This window comes from Hyaena hyaena, unplaced genomic scaffold (assembly GCF_003009895.1).
Source record: "Hyaena hyaena isolate Hyena2069 unplaced genomic scaffold, ASM300989v1 scaffold_349, whole genome shotgun sequence".
Classification (NCBI taxonomy): Eukaryota; Metazoa; Chordata; class Mammalia; order Carnivora; family Hyaenidae; genus Hyaena; species Hyaena hyaena.
The window spans coordinates 1320731-1335929 of record NW_024080982.1 but is presented as its reverse complement, the minus strand read 5'-3'; the positions used below and the strand labels follow the sequence as shown (position 1 = coordinate 1335929).

At 36.4% G+C, this 15199-nt stretch overlaps 1 protein-coding gene across 1 annotated transcript in view; it reads right to left on the bottom strand.

The window, feature by feature from the left end:
• Positions 1-15199, bottom strand: part of USH2A (usherin) — a 231186-nt gene that overhangs the window by 194193 nt on the left and 21794 nt on the right. The gene's annotated exons all lie outside the window — the stretch shown is intronic.

The following is a 15199-nucleotide window of genomic DNA, read 5'->3' as shown; positions in this document are numbered from 1 at the left end:
AATAAAAGTCACTTATAGTACCAAGAACCAGAAAAATCATGACTTGAGTGAGAAAAAAAAATCATGATGTGAATGAGGAAACAAAATCTATGGATACCACTGAGATGAAGTAGATGTTGAAATTCTGACAAGAATTTTAAACATTTTCCCTAAAAGATTGTGAATTCTCTTGAAACAAATGAAAGAAAAAAGAGAAAATCTCAGCAAAGAAATGTGGTTTTAAAGAAAAATCCAAATGCAAATGAAAGAATTTAAAAGACAGCCAATGAAACAATAATTGGCTATATAGTCTCACGAGTAAAGTGAAGATGACAGAGTTAAGATCCATGAACTTGAAAGTGAATCAACAGAGTTAACCTAATCTGAACAAAAGAGAAACAAGAGATTAAAATAAATAAAATGGAGAGCGCCCCCAAGGATTTATGGAACAATAACAAAGAGATGGTACTTGTATAATCAGAATCCTAGAAAGAGGAGAGAGTGGCACTGAAAATACATTCAAAGAAATAATGTCTGAAAACATTGCAAATATGGCAAAAGATATAAACATACGGATTCAAGAGGCTAAGCAAATTCTAAATAATGGGGGAAGGGGAAGAATCAAAGAAATTCATGCCAAGGCATTCATTACTAAACTTACAGGGAAAAAGTGAGAGTGAGAAAGAGTGTTGAAAGCAGCCAGAGCGCAGCAACCTTACAAGAGAATACCAACCAACTGAAATACCAACAGAATTCTCATCTGAAACAGTGAAGGCCAGGAGAAGCAGCACATTTTTCAAGTAATGAAAGAAATTAACTGTCCATTCACAAATTTTAGATCTGCCAAAACTACTCTGTAGAAATGAAGGGAAAATTAAGACATTCTTGGGTGAATGAAAACTAAGAGAGTTTGTTTCATCAAACCACCTGTAAAAAAATGACTGAAGCAAGTTCTTTAAACAGAAACAAAATGATAACAGAAGGTTTAGAACTTCAGAAAGGAAATGAAAACATTAGAATAAAAAATTAAGGGGTCCTTGGGTGGCTCAGTTGGTAGAGCTTCTGACTTCAGCTCAGGTCATGATCTCACAGTTCGTGAGTTTGAGCCCTGCATTGGGCTCTGTGCTGACAGCGTGGAGACTGGAGCCTGCTTCAGATTCTGTCTCCCTCTCTCTCTGCCCCTCCCCCGCTCACGGTTATGCACGTTCTCTTTCTCTCTCTCTCTCAAAAATAAACATTAAAATTTTTTTAAAAGATTAAGAAGAAATACACAGACTATTCTTCTCATGAGTTTGTGAAATAATATACAACAGTTGAGGAAAAAATTATTACATCATTGGATGTTTTGCTCAGTGTATGAAGAGGAAACACTCAATTATACTTTAAAAACAAGATAGGTAAAGAACCTAAATGCTGGCAGTGACTAAACACCAATGCCAGAAGCCTGTGATAAGTGAAATGTGTATACTGTAATGCTCTGAGTCTTCAAAGACACTGCAAAAAGATACACCAAAAAGTGCTATAAAGAAATAAGTTGGAATCCCAAAATGGGTTCCAGTAACTCACAGTAAATTAAAAAAAAAAAGAGAGAAAAAGAGAAAAAAAAAAGAAGGAAGAAGCAGAAAGCAAGTAATAAAGTTGCAGGCATAATCCTAACAGGTCAATAAGAAGCCTAGGTATAAATGGCCTAAATACACTAAATATAAGGCAGAGTTTGGCAGAGTGGATAAAATTAGATAGGTAGGTCAATAGTTTGATGGATATAGATAGACAATTGATATGCAGAATACATACAAAAATATACAGAATCTAATATTATAATATATTTGACATATATTACATATTATATAACATATTATATATAGTAAATATATAATATATATATACACATATATATAACATGCTACACAAAACACCAGAATACACATTAATTTCAAGTGCTAATCAAACACTTTTTTTTTTAATGTTTGTTTATTTTTGAGGGAGAGACAGAGTGAGAGCCAGGGAGGAGCAGAGAGAAAGGGATACACAGAATCTAAAGAAAGCTCCAGGTTCTAAACTTTCAACCCAGAGTCCGATGTGGGAATCAAGCTCATGAACTGCGAGATCATGACCTGAGCTGAAGTCAAATGCTCAACCAACTGAGCAACCCAGGCACCCCTCATGTTCTCATGAAACACTCTTGAAGACAGACTAAATTTGGGTCCATAAAAATAAATAAACCCCAACAAATGTTAAAGAATTGAAATTATATAGAGTGCATTCTCTGATTACAATAGATTCAAGTTTGTAATCATAACAAATATAATTTTTGAAGTCCTCATATGCTTGGAAACTAAATAATATATGTCTAATTAATCCATGAGCCAAGAAGAATTTTCAAAGGAAGTAAACAATACCTACAACTGAATGAAATTAAAATAAAACATATTAAAATATGTGGATGCAGCCAAAATAGTGTGAGGATGGAAATATACCGCATTAAACACTAAATTTAATTACATATTAAATTGTAGAACTAAACTAAGTGTAATGTTACATTAAAAAAAAAAGTCCTAAAATATTAACCTAAGTTTTTACCTCAAGAAATAAGGGGGAAAAAAAAGAGCAAAGTAATCTGAAGCAAGCGGAAGAAAGGAAATAATAATCATTAAGAGCAGAAATCCATGAAATGAAAATAGGGAAATAGAGAAAAATCAAGAGAACAATTTGGTTTCTCAAAAGTAGCCATAAAACGGATAAACATGACTTAACAAAATGATAGCATGATGAACAAATATAAGAAAAGGCATGAAAACCGGGAATATCAGTTTAGATCCTATGACCAGTAAAATGATAATAAGGGATAATAAAAAGATAATATGAACAATATTACAAATTCAACAACAGAGAAGAAACTGACCAATTCCTTGAAAACTAAAAACTAAAGCCAACCAACATGAGATACAACAGTCTAAATATTCTTGTAACCATTAAAGAATTCTAATTTTTTTTAAAACTCCAAAACTGAGATCTCCAAGGCTAGAGAGTTTCAGTGTCAACCTAAAGACCTCTATGAAACATTTAGGGAAAAATTAATGCCAATCTTACATAATCTATTCTAGAAAACAAAAGGAGGGAACACACCCAAACTCATTTTATGAAGACAGTATTAACCTAATAACAAGATAGTACAAGAAAGGTAGAGACCTCATGAACAGAGATGTAAAAAATCCTCACGAAAATACATTAGCAAATCAAATCTAGCAATTCACAAAAGGAATTACCATCATAACCAAGTGAGATTTATTCCAGGAATGTAATGCTGGCTCAACACTTGAAAAATCATTGTAATCAACCATATTAGCAGGGCTAAAGAAAAAAAAGATCACATGAGCATATCAACTAATGCAGAAAAGGCTTTTGACAAAATCCAACACTTATAATATAATATCTCAATAAATTAGGATTAGAGGGAAATTTCCTCAACTTGATAAATAACATGTATACAAAATCTACAGCTAACATAATACTTAATGATGAAAAACCTAAAGATTAGAAGCCAGGCAAGGATGTCTGCTCTAATTACTCTTAGTCAACATGGTACTAGAAATTTTAGCTACTGCACCAAGAAATAAAAATTATACTGATTGAAAAGAAATAAAATTGCTACTAATTGTAGATGACATGATTGCCTATATAGAAAATCTTACAAAAGATTACAAAAACTTACAAAAGAACTTGCAGAACTAATAAATAAATTTAGTAAGACCCCAAAATACAAGATCAACCCCCCCAAAAAAACTAATAATGTTTCTATATGCTAACAATAAACATGTGGAAACCAAAATTTAAAACACACACCAATTTCAGTTACTCTAAAGAAAATGAAACACTTATGAATAAACAGCAAAACATGTACAGACTCTTTACACTAGAAATTATAAAATGCTGACCAAAGAAATCAAGGGACTAAGTCAATGGAGCTATTAACCATATTTATGTCTTAGAAAATTCAACGTAGTTAAAAACACCTATTTACTACAAGTTGATTTATAGACTTAATGTAAATCCTACCAAACTCTGAAGAAGACATTTTGCAGATATAGTGAAACTTATTCTAAAACTTATATGGAAAGACTTGGACTCTAAAAAGTATAAAATAAAAAATTTAAAAAGAAGAAGAAAGAAAGGAAGTAGGAGGAATCACTCTACCAGATATTTAGTCTCAGAGTAATTGAGACTATGTGATATCGACAGAGGGATACATATGTAGATTAATGGAAAGGAATAGAGAATCCAGAAATAGATCCACACAAAAATGCCCAACTGATATCTGACAAATGTGCAAAAACAAATCAGTGGAGGAAAGATCCCCTTTCCAACTAATGTTCCTGGACTATTTGGACATCCACTAGCAAATAAACAAAGCCCTCAATCTAAATCTCACACATACTACATTAACTCAAAATGGAATACAGGCTTAAAATTTTAAAAAGATAATTCTGGGTTGCATTTCTTTATAATATTTATAAAAGCCTCTTCCCACATACTTTAAGATGCTCTGCTTGAGACCGTTACAGATATTTTAGGGGATTCAATTATAAACATCATCATATGTTCCAATATATATATATACCTAGAGAGTTCATCTCGTTCGCAGTTCACTCCTTTGCTTGTTTTTAATCTCCCTACATTTTAGAGGCAGGAGGAACTCTTAAGAAATAGCTGCAAGGCATCTGCACCTAAGGGGCCCTTTCCAGGTGAGTACAGGCATTCTGCCTTTTACGCGTTCACCAGAATGGGAGACCTATTGGACTATACCAATTCTGCTCAACAGTTGTTTGCCTTCTTCTAATGAGGTACTCAGTACTAGGGCCCTAGTACTCAGTACTAGGGCCCTAGTACTCAGTACTACCATGGTGGGCTGAGGTGGGCTCTGTCAAGCCAGGAAAACCCAATGTAGGGAGGCAATAGATAGGATCCCCCTTAGGGGATATTGTATTTAGGATGAGTGCCCCCCCCAACATTTTCCGTTTCTCTCTCTCTCTTTTTTTAAATTTCAAAGTAATCTTACACTTGCCTATTATTGTCGTTCTCTGCCTGCTCGTCTGGCCTTTCCATCAGGCCTGAAGAGAAGACCATGAGATGTCGGCATCAAACCTTTCCACGTACCTCCTGCCCCTGATAGCGTCGGGCCCTATCTGGAGCCCACAGCGGCTCCCTCAAGGTGCTCCTCAGACCCTCACAGCCCAGGGCAACCAGAGCACAACCAGGAAGCAAGCCCGTACCAGGCCTGCCGAGACTTTCCCCCAACCCCACCCCACTTTGGAACCAAGTCTAGGAACAGAGAGTGTTCCAGAAGAAGCCAGACAGAGAAGTACCCCTTTAAAACACAAAGACCTCCCCCCCACCTGCAGGAAGTGGTGCTCTGGGGTGATGTGACCAGACCAGCAGCCACAGCCAACAGGAACTAAGGCAGGCTGCACACGCGGTCCCCACCAGGGCACATGAGTCCCTCTCCTGGAGGCAGTCCTCTGGTCCCCTGACAAAGCACCAAAGCACCTAACCCTGAGTCACAGCCTGTTCTAGGAGAATCAACCTCACAGAACTGAAGAGAAAGGAAGGAAGGCGGAGAGGGAGGGAGAGATGCAGGAAAGGAGGGGGGAGGAATGGAGGGAGGAGGAAAAGAGGAAAACGTCAGCCATGGGTTGTGAGGTGCCAACCTTTCCATCAAGTATCTTCAACAGGGGCCATGGGGCTGCTCCCTGAGAGGAGGAGGAGGAGCACCTCTCATAGATGGGGTGGGGCCATGGAGCAAACCTGAGAGCAGGAGCATCCCCAGAGGCTAGTCCCTGGGTCAGATCCTGTGATGCCACATATGAATGTGGCATCCCCTTTGCTGCCCCCCAAAGCCTTAGCATGGACCAAGAGACAAGTGGGGGTGGGGTGGGATTAGGGAAGAGAGGCCTTGTCCTTGGCCCAGGGGGCACACCTCCTTCCTAGTAGGAATAGCACCACAGTGGGAGCCACCAGGCAAAAAGCAGGGTTGGGCGGGGGTGGGGGTGGGGTCTGTACACCATTTTCAACCCAAATATTGAAGCCAAGTCCTTTCTATAAATTCCTTAATGCCAAAGCCTCCAAAATGGCTATTATGTAACACACTTGATCCAATTAGGACAATACAAGGATTTGTATCCCAGAAAACAAATCACTTAACGTTACATACTACATATCCATAATCTAAACTTTCTTGGTCAACCTCTGCCACAGTGAAACTGACAGAGGCTGAGTCTCCTCAGGCACCTGGGTTCCTTCTATCCACATCCTCTACCTTTCTGTTGCTTCCCCCATTTTTTTCATTCTTTCCTTCCTCCCCAAATTGAGAAGCATGAACACCAAGCATAAACAAAATCTATCCAATTATTTTTCTACTTCTAGAATATGCCATTCAATTTTTTTAGGGATTATTTCATGAAAGCTTTAGAAAGCAGAATGAAATTGCCTTTTCTGACATAAGCAAGCACTTATAATACACAATTATATACATAATTTATACATATCAGTATTTTTTCAGTACTGTAGTGAATTAGAAAATTAAAAGAACCTATTAAGGCCTTTCCATTCTTGGAAAAGTTCTCTGCATTTGTTTTAATTTTAACTATTCTTTTTTTGGATTGTGGATATAGCAACTAGTATCTTGAACATATGCCTTTATTATACATCCAGAGCAAGTGCAGCTGCTGGGAACATTTGAATGTTATACTTTAGAGAGAGAAATACCAAGGCAAACAGTATGGGAAAATAAAACTATTAAAGCCCATGTTTAAGTAAAGTCATATTCTCCTTTCCATTACCAAGTGATACATACCATAGGCCAAATTCTGCCCTAGGTTATATGCACACTGTTCTTTCTGACTTTAGTGGTAATTGTTCATGTATAACTGAAGGCATCAGTTAGCCCTGTGGGCACAAGAATGCCTGTCCTCAAAAAAAGCACAAATTATCTGTCTTATTATATTTGGCTTTTAGATGGAAGTGATATAATATAAATGACAATTCCATTAAATAATACAGGTTTTAAAAAGCACTACCATCAAATTTTGACCATTACAAATTTTACAGAATTACCATAGTGGCATTTCAAGACTAGAGACTGTTGAAAGAAATACATAGACATTGGAAAATACTCTCCTTTTTTATAGCAACTTTCAATTTTAGTAGTATATGTAATAATGTGTTCTATAATATTTGTATATATTTTCCTTTTGTATTTTATAGCTATTGGTTATATACTTATAGCTGTTGGCCCTATTAACTCAGAATCAGACATTTTCAAGCCAGAAAAAATGCCCAATTATTCAAATACCACTTTCTAAGTTGAAATAGTTATTTACTCATGGCTTGATTTAGATCTTGATTAGAGGTATTTCCATAGGAAAGGTCTTTTGAATTTAAACTTCTGCAGTAAAATATTAGACTGAGAACATTCAGATTTGTAAAAGGTAAACATTATAACGTGATGTGTGATGATTTTCTGCACACAGTTAAATTTTTTGGTGTATATATATACATACCAAATATATCTACCCCAAATATATCTACAGATACCAAATATAGTGTATATATATATATATATATATATATATATATATATATACACACACATACTGATGGTTTATAGTAATTACCAAATAGATTGGATGAGGAAGAGGTAAAAAAGAAATATGGGTTGCTGGTATGTAAGAAAATTCCATAGCATTATGTAAACCTCTAAGCTATCTTTTTCAGCCTTTTTAAATTTAACACATGATGCATTTCTTTCTAAGAAACTCAGACCCCTCACTCTTACTGAAACTTTTTGCCATTTTCATCCCCCAGGCACTGTCCCCATGTTTTTGGTCTACAGAATATGTCTGTCTTCTTCTCCACCTACTTAAATCTTATCTAGCTTCAAGAGTTAACTCACATGCTACCTTCTTCATGCATCTTTCCTGACATCTTTTCTGATCATTTCCAGTCTTGAATTCAGATTATTGTATTTTGTTACATACTTTTTAATCCATGGAGGAAGGAGGAAAAGAAGAAATAATGCTTGGCTCTCACCCCAGATTAATGAAGACATAATGGAGTATGGGCATCAGAACACTTTCTAAAGTTTCTACGATGCTAATGATTTCTATAATTGAGAATTATTCCCCCAAGCTGAATTTTAGCTCATATGTGCCAAGTATCAAAAATCTGATTCTCTTCTTGTGTTTCTATTTAAGCAAATGGAACTTTTCCATCCAATTGTCCAAGCCAGAAATCTGGGATTTATCAGAACTCCCCTCCCTTAACTTCTACTTTCATCAACAAGTCCTTTATTTTAGATTCCCAAATAGCTCTCAAACATGACCGCTTCTCCACATATCTACCATCATTATTATAGCTAAGGGTATACTTCTATCTCACTGGGGAACGTGAGCACAGCCTAACAACCCTTTATTCTTAACCTCGTACAAACTTATCTTTCATTGCAACCAAAGGGGTTTTTATGAAAAGATCACCTGCTGAGGTCATACATTTTCTCTCCTTCCTCTTCCTCTGCCATCTCCTGTTCCCTACATAAAACACTTCAGTACAGTCCCATTAAAAACATGTTAACATAGCCAACTGTGTTCTTTAAAATATAGCCTCTTCCAAACCCTCTAGCTTATTTTGCATGCCATTCCACTTTGCTGCATTCTACCCACGCAGTCCTTTTAATTACTCACATGCAACATACTCTCTTTTATAAAAGGGTGTTTGTGTGATTTGCTATGCGTGTATAGAATGTTCTCTACTTTCTTTGACTAGTTGAATCCTATGCATTCTATTGACTACATCTCCTTATCCACTGAATTGTATCCCCCACAAAGACAGATTGAAGTGTTAACCCCCAGCTTATAAATATGACCTTTGTTGGACATACAGAGTTCCTAGATGCAGTCAAACTGAATTAGGGTGGGTCTCAATCCAATATAACTGGTCTCTTTGTAGGAAGAGAAGCCACTGACACACAAGGGGAGAAGATGGCCATGTGAAAATGGAGGCAAAGATTTGGTGTGAGGCATCTAAAGGCTAAGAATTGCCAGGGTACCTGGGTGGCTCAGTTGGTTGAGCATCTGACTTGGTTTCAGGTCATGACCTCATGGTTCCTGAATTTGAGCCCTCTGTCAGGCTCTGTGCTGACAGCTCAGAGCCTGCAGCCTGCTTGGGATTTCTCTCTCTCTCTCTCTCTCTCTCTCTCTCTCTCTCTCTCTCTCTCTCTCTCTCTCCCCCTCCCCAGCTCGCTTGCTCACTCTAGCTCGCTCTCTCTCTCTCTCTCTCTCCCCACCCCCCGTAAGATGAATGGATAAAAACTTTTAAAAGCTAAGAATTGCTGGCAAACAGCACAAGACAGAAACAAGAAAGGATATTCCTCTATAGGTCATAGAACGTGCATGGCTGTGCAGACACCTTGATTTCAAACTTCTAGCTCAAGAACTGTGTTAGAAGAAATTTCTGTTGTTTTAAGCCACGCAGTTGCTGACTTTTTTTTAAGACAGGCCTAGAACATTAATTCACATGTCTATTATAATTTCTTCAAGTAAGCCTTCCTTGACTTCAGTGATATGATCAAATTGTCCTTCATATAATCCCATAGAACATATCACAGTTATAACTTTGCTTTCATTGGTTGTGATTATTTGATTGTCTTTTTCTCCTAATAGACTGTAAGCTCCATCATAGTAGACTATAATGTGCTTTATCAGACATTATTTTCTTTACATGTCACATTTACGGCATAAGCCAAATAGGCTGGGTTTTATCTTTGTTCACAATTTCTAGTGGGTATGTAATATTTTGAGGAGTTACATGATTTTCCTTCGGGTTGCACAGTTTTTAAATAAAATGTAAGGAATTAAAGCCTTGACTTCTGACTATATATGGTGTTTTATTTTTTTTAATGTTTTATTTATTTCTGAGAGAGAGAGAGACAGAGTGAGCAGGGGAGGGCCAGAGAGAGGGGGAGATACAGAATCTGAAACAGGCTCCAGGCTCTGAGCTAGCTGTCAGCACAGAGCCTGACGCGGGGCTCGAACCCACAAGCCATGAGATCATGACCTGAGCCGAAGCTGGACGCTCAACCAACTGAGCCATCCAGGTGCCCCTATATATTGTGTTTTATTTATTTTTTTTTAATGTTTTATTTATTTCTAGGAGACAGAGAGAAAGACAGCGTGAGTAGGGGAGGGTCAGAGAGAGAGGGAGTCACAGACTGAAACAGGCTCCAGGCTCTGAGCTGGCTGTCAGCACAGAGCCCGACGCGGGGCTCGAACCCATGAACCGCGAGATCATGACCTAAGCGAAAGTCGGACGCTTAACCGACTAAGCCACCCAGGCGCCCCTATATATTGTGTTTTAAAATCACATGCAAAAATGCACAGAGAATAATTTTTACTCGGATGGTTTTACCTCTCTCCATAATCAAGTGGGAAGAATCCCTCCTTTTTATTTATTGGATCACAACCAGTCTTGGTTCTGTAGGTCATGGATCAGGTGATCAGGAAGAGACATACAGAACTTTATATAAAATTACACTCTGTTGTACATTTAAATCATTTGTCTCAATGAGTGATACAGTTGTAAAATACACTGATTTTATTTGTACAAATCATGTCAATATGTGAAGCATTACAACTATTTACCTTACAACAAACGAATAGGAAAATAATTTATATCTATTTTACAAATATGTCTTCAGTTCTTTGTTTTTTAGGTAAGGGGATTCAAATAACTTGACTCCTTAGATCATCATAGTGATCTGGGTTCATGGCAATTTATTATATGTTTTTAGCTAAAGGTCAGAAAAACTAGAGACTGTGAATCCAGTCTGTAAATCTAACTTAACCTACTTCAGGCTCATTTTTCTCATCTCTGAAATGAAGATAATCCAATGGCATATAACTATTATTAGCATTTAAAATTTAAGCATATACCATGTTTAATACAGTACATATAATCAATGCTCAATAATGGCAGCTATTATCATCATTTTTAACTGATTATTCTAAAATATAATGTGGTGAATTCAATGGATATTTAATTAGTTTTAGATAACTAAAACTATTCAACTAACTCAGGAGACATTCAGCTGTCTGGATACAAAAGAAGGCTTTGCACAAATAAACAATGTTTAACATTTGCACTGACACTTATAGGTAAAAGCTATGGAAATTTTTTTTTTTACAAATAGTTTATTGTCAAGTTAGTTTCCATATAACACCCAGTGCTCGTCCCCACAAGTGCCCTCCTCCATGCCCAAAGGTATGGAAATTATTAAGAAACAATATGGATTGAGAGACTTGGGGGATAAGAATTGAGGTGGTATTCCCGTAAGAATTCCAGCATACAGAGCTTACTGAACTGAATGAGAAAGCTTCCATAAGGTTGCATGGACATTCTATGTTCCCTCAATCAATAGAGATGTGGGAATACCTTTATAAAGTGTGCGCATGGGCATACACTGCAGAGATTAATTGAGAGACTTGGTTTATCTATTCTCGCAAATGTTGGCTAAATTGCATTTTCTTTTTCTTCAGAACTATCAATAGTTTTCCTTTTTCAGATTGAATACATAAATCAAAAGAACATATTTCATGAACAAACCGCGATTATGAACCCCCTATTCTTCATCTATTGATTCCAAAACCTTGATTTACCATGCATTCTTTCCTTCATTGTATTAGATTAGAACTGCTCTTTTTCACATTACCGTGGCTAGAACCATCTTTGGCTCTTGAATCGTCAATGTATCAAGAAGCCTTCAAAAAGAGCATAGAAAATGCATATAACCTTAATGTTAAGCCATTTCTTGCTTCCCTAGTTGCAGTATTTCACCAATTTCAAATTATAAATTGTTTTACTCTATTTTAGCATAATTACTAAAGGATTTATATACTGATGATTCTTTGATGCTATCTGTCCTATAATATATGTGGAACTGCTTAAGGGAAAATAGTATTTTCATAAGAAAGGCTGAGTTTTTACTTTTAAATGTTAGGCATCTAAATGTGAGCACACTTCCAAGTTCTCTTACCTACCAACCCATAACAAACTGCAGAAGTAAAATCCTCCAGTTATTTCAAAACTTTTTTTTGAGAAAGAAAATCAAAAGAGATCTCTCACAATAACTAGAAGCACGTGCTGATTCAATATGAAAACTAAGCTTTAAAAAATTTGCTAATGTTATCAGTGTTCCCCATTTGATAATAAAAAGTCTGAATTGATTTTTTCCAGGTTTAGTACAAAAAATATGACACAACGAATTTCAGCTTGATATAATTTGAAATAGCCAATATATTAAACCCCAAAGTGAAATTTAAATTGGCAATCGTGTCAGATTCAAGTCCCTGAATGAATATTAATTTAAAAACTAATCATTTTCCAACAGGTTGAAGCTTCAAAATGCTAGTTCTGGAATAAAAGCTGTTAGATCCATTACTATAACATCGGGCATCTTTTGTTTAAGAAACTAGACCTTCAGTGTTCAGTATTTCTGCCTCTTCCTGGCATCTTTTTTGCCCAGGGATTTAATTATTTAAAACTCATTTCTTTTTTCTGAATTTGGGAAATTAAAATTTTTATTTTACTGATGGAAAGCTGATACTGAGTGAACCATCTGAGGTAAGGTGTAAGGTCAGATCTGTTCATTAATTTTATGTCACTAGCCCTTTGTAAGTTAAATTCTGGTTTCTGAGCCTATTTTATGAGTAAAGGATGTTTTGTTTGTACATACACATATACAAATGTGCACATGCATGCACATCCCATATAAATTCACTGATTTATGGCCATATTGGAGGGTGAGTAAAAATATGCATACACGTTAATAGGCTTGCAATCAGAAACAAGACTAAACCAGATTATCGATTATGTGTTCTATCTTAGGCCCAGCATGATAGAAATCTCTAATCCCCAAATAAAACAGAATTTGGATATACTATATAATAATGCAACAGCAAGTTACATTTTATCATAAAATATATTATTTGCAGGTATATGGTGACAGAGTTATTAGAAGCTGCATTTCTCCATATCTTGGCCAGAAAATCTACCAAAAAAAATGTTTCTCTATGAATGCCAGACAACATGGGGAAGCAGAGAAACCCACAAAGCCAGATAGTCAGTTCACAGAGCAGGCTCTGTCACCATCTAGACAACCGCACACAACCCAAGAGCTTTCTTTCCATTTCTTTCTTTCTTGCCATTTCTTTCTTTCTTTCTTGCCATTTCTTTCTTTCTTTCTTGCCATTTCTTTCTTTCTTTCTTTCTTTCTTTTTTGAGAGTGAGAGAGAGGGCATAAGTGAGCAGAGGAGAGACAGAGAGAGAGAGAGAGATAGAAGAGGGGCTTACCCGATGAAGGGCAGAGCTTGCCCGAAGTGGGGCTTGAACTCACAAACCATGAGATCATGACCTGAGCAGAAGTCCGATGCTTAACCAACTGAGCCACCCAGTTGCCCCACTCAAGGGCTTTTTGTACTTCAACTGTGCCTCATTTCACACTCCACTTACTTTTTTTTATGTGAATTCAGAAGGAATTTATGGAAGCCTCCCTTTACCACCTAGTCCAAAACCTCGTATCACATAAATAAGGAAACTAAGTCAAATGGTTTTGTTAAGATGACCAAGTAGCATTACCTGAATAAATTATCCCTAACTCCAATCTCTTATCTTCCCCACTACGCTATAAAACCCTTTAAAGAATGAGCATGTTCCTTTTTAAACATCTATAATATGAATTATTATGAATTTCATAGTACCTTAAATGTATTCAAACTGGTGTCCAGTTTAAAGGAAGCCTATGCAGATCTCCAATTTAGAGTAAATAATCACTCTAATTTTCATTTGAATGAATCCAGATTCTCATAATGCTGGGTATCTTCAAATCCACTAAGAAATGCCAGGTGAACCAATGACTGATCGATACAGTTTTTCTAACATTTTATGACTGTTTCATAGTTTTAATGTAAAATGTAGAATGGGGGAAATTTATGTAAAAATAAATAAAAGAATTATACAAATTAGAGAGGACAAGTTTTCTCCTGATAGTCAAACAGACATGAAATAAAGCAGACTCATTAAATTATGAGGACTTTAACCTTTTCTTGAAAGAAGGGAATGATTTAAAAATTTATAAAGAAATTTTTGCCTAAACTAGGAAATGACTCATATTTGACAAGTATGGAAATGATAATGCTGATTTCAACAGGCACTCTAAGAGCATTTTACACCCAGGAGAGTAATTCAGTCATGGTTACCTTTTCACATTTGGATTTTAAACTTTCTTTTGTAAAACTTTTCATGTACCATCGCCTGCCAAAACATGGCAGTTTCACTGATAAGGCAAAATAAAGGGAATTAAAAAAACATTTTTATCATTGTTCATACAAAAATATGCAACCAACATTATCTATTTGACATCTTCTTCAATGGTTTCTATTTTCCCATTTTTAACATTACAAACCAATTCTGTTGTACTGGTCAATGAGGGGAATGGACAACTTCAAGATATAGAAGAAATTAGTCCCCTCTCTGTTAACTACGGAGCAAATGAGAGGTAAACACCACCAGACTGAACCCATCATGTACTACAGACAGGGCCTCATAACCAGACATGGCTTACCCTTCAAACCCTAGTGCTATGGAAATGTTACTCCCTGCCAACTGCATTTGATAAACCCATATCCTAAGTAAAAGCAGAGTAGATAAGGCGAAACACAGATTGGTTTCTATAGGAAGGTATTGACAAAGTAATAACCAATCATTATTGCCTCTTTGCATTTATATGATACATTTTCTTCCTAAGGCTTTTGCCTTTAATGTACTACTATGTGAAGGCATGATAGAACTTCACAGCTATAATCAGGCAAAACAAAGATGTATAACAAAGTGTATTTAAATCCTCAAGAATGATATCTGTGCTGAAATCAACTTTAAAAGCCAGGTAACAATTTTCAAGGCCCTCTAAGGAAGTCTACTTGCCAACTGCTTCAGGTTGCAAGAACAGTATGAGAAATCAAAGATTATTTCAATAAAAACAGTGAGGGTATGGGATGCTGGTTGGTTAAGCATCTGACTCCTGGTCTGCACTCAGGTGATGATTTAATGATTCAGGGTATCAAGCCCCATGTCAGGCTGCAAGATGACAGCACAAATGCTCCTTGGGATTCTCTCT